The sequence below is a fragment of the Pecten maximus genome, chromosome 7 (assembly GCF_902652985.1).
Source record: "Pecten maximus chromosome 7, xPecMax1.1, whole genome shotgun sequence".
Classification (NCBI taxonomy): Eukaryota; Metazoa; Mollusca; class Bivalvia; order Pectinida; family Pectinidae; genus Pecten; species Pecten maximus.
Window position 1 is genome coordinate 33,491,856 of NC_047021.1, and position 2,819 is coordinate 33,494,674.

A 2,819-nucleotide genomic window follows, 5' to 3' on the forward strand; every position below is an offset into this window, starting at 1 on the left:
TATGACATCATGTTTATTTTAACAATACAACATCATCTGTTATGACATCATGTCTATTTTAACAATACAACATCACAATGTTATGACATCATGTCTATTTTAACAATACAACGTCATATGTTATGACATCATGTCTATTTTAACAATACAACATCACAATGTTATGACGTCATGTCTATTTTAACAATACAACATCACCATGTTATGACATGTCTATTTTAACAATACAACATCACCATGTTATGACATCATGTCTATTTTAACAATACATCACAATGTTATGACATCATGTCTATTTTTAACAAAACATCACAATGTTATGACATCATGTCTATTTTAACAATACAACATCACCATGTTATGACATCATGTCTATTTTAACAATACAACATCATATGTTATGACATCATGTCTATTTTAACAATACAACATCATATGTTATGACGTCATGTCTATTTTAACAATACAACATCACCATGTTATGACATCATGTCTATTTTAACAATACATCATATGTTATGACATCATGTCTATTTTAACAATACAACATCATATGTTATGACATCATGTCTATTTTTAACAAAACATCACAATGTTATGACATCATGTCTATTTTAACAATACAACATATGTTATGACGTCATGTGTATTTTTAACAAAACATCACAATGTTATGATATGTCTATTTTAACAATACAACATCATATGTTATGACATCGTGTCTATTTTAACAATACAATATTACAATGTTATAATGTCGTGTATTTTTTTACAATAATCATAATGTTATGACATTGTCTATTTTTCACAATACATCATACTGTTATGCTGTTATGTCTATTTTAACAATATATAATGTTATGACGTCATGTCTTTTTAACAATAAACCATACTGTTATGCCGTTATGTCTATTCTCACAAATATTTAAACAATGAACAGCGGTTTTAATGTTGTTATTGTCGATATGGCAGCAAGATGTATGGTGGGCAAATGGCATGGGAACCCGTTAGGTCTATTGATTGCTTCGAAACATTGTACAACATACAGTTGCATGTACGTTGTGGAAACAAAAGCTACAAAGCAACGACACAGCAACGTTGTTTGTACACCTACTGCACCGTTCAAACTCTTGAATATAAAACTGTTTTGTAGAAGAGTGTAGCTATTGTGTACCAGTGGCGTTCTTATGTTACCCATAGCATATCATTTATTTTTTATTCACGTATGTTCGGCATACATGACATACCTTTTGCTGTACTACGTTTGTGGCGTCCACTATTGCGAGAGTATTTACAACGTATGCACGGCGTATGTTTGGTATTTGTCGTCGTGTGAAATATGACATATGTCCCTGTAAAAGACTGATTCTGTGTATGTTTTCATTTAGTCCCTACCATGGAGCTAGATGTTCTAGGAGTACAAGTAAGTGTTGAGAGTTTCTTGTGTATTGCAGTTAAAGAAGAAAATAGAAGACAAACGGACATGTTGAGAAATGTTAGGTAGCTGACCAGGGAGCTGCTGTGAGGAGATGAAGACCCTGGCGTGAGAATCTGCATGCTGATAGAAGATTGCAATATAGCCGTTACAATCGTCTAATGAAGGGATTGCGACAAGAATATGATACCACCTTCAGCAATTTCTTGAAGATGGAGCCAATGTTTGACGAGTTCCGGAACAGAACCGGACCAAGAATAACCAAGCAAACAACCTAGTTCCGGCCATCTCTCGATGTTGGTCTCAAACAGGGACCCCGAGACACCTGGTATCTGGAGATACTTGATCACTTGCGATTATGACTTCTGAGCCTTTATGTTGAGACTCGCTGTTCTTCAACTACAAAGGCTTCTTTCCCATTATACTCAGTCCCTGGTCGATGCTGTCTACCGATTCTTGTGGGTGGCTATTGGTACAATGTTTTACAGGAACATCTTCAATGAATTGAAAGAATGCATGGAAGCTGGTTCATTCAGTTTCCAGCTGCTGACCCTCTCCCACGTGTCGATAAGAATATTGAGGATGTTTTACTGTGCATACACTGACAGATGACATCTTTTTGAACTCATGGATATAAGATAACAGGAATTATATCTTGTCAAAAAGATGACTATCTCGGTCAAAACGGCTTTCAACATCAAACTTTGGGAGCAACAGACTTCTTTTTAAGCTGTCTACCCACTCTGGATCTCACTGATTTGAACCCTATGTTTTAATTGTTTCACGGGTTTTCCCATTTTTCCCGCTTTGCTAGCCAATAGCGTTTTACTGGCTTTGTAACCTACCTCGGGAGTACAGCAAGTGATTTTCTCCAGCCATTAGAACATTTCATCCTCTTGTTCAGGGAGAAGGACCGCATGTTATCTGGTCTGCTGTTTCCTTGCCTCTTGGTTTGGGTGTTCTAGGAGTATAGGGCAGATGCAAGAGGCAGTAGTAGGATTCGTCTCTGGTTTCGGTGTCACCCATGACTCATTACGTCCGTGTCAGAAGGTGGCTCTAGGTCTGGCTGAGTTGCCTTCTCTTTTCCTTCTCCTTTTTGGTGCTCCTATGTTTTTTTGTTTTTTTGTTTGGTGTGTTTTGTTGTTGTTGTTTTTTTTGGGGGGGGGGGGGGGGGCATGGTTCCTGGCTTGGGCATATAGTCCTGTACGGTGTTCTGCAACGAATGACGAATGCAACGTGACCTATCCTGTTTTATATTTACCTGGGAACGCCGTCGTTACACAGCAGAAACGCCACACGTAAGAACAAAACGCCAGACTAACGAGAAGCATCATACGCCATTCATATGACTGGTTTCGCTCTTGAACTTCGTTTAAATGTCAAA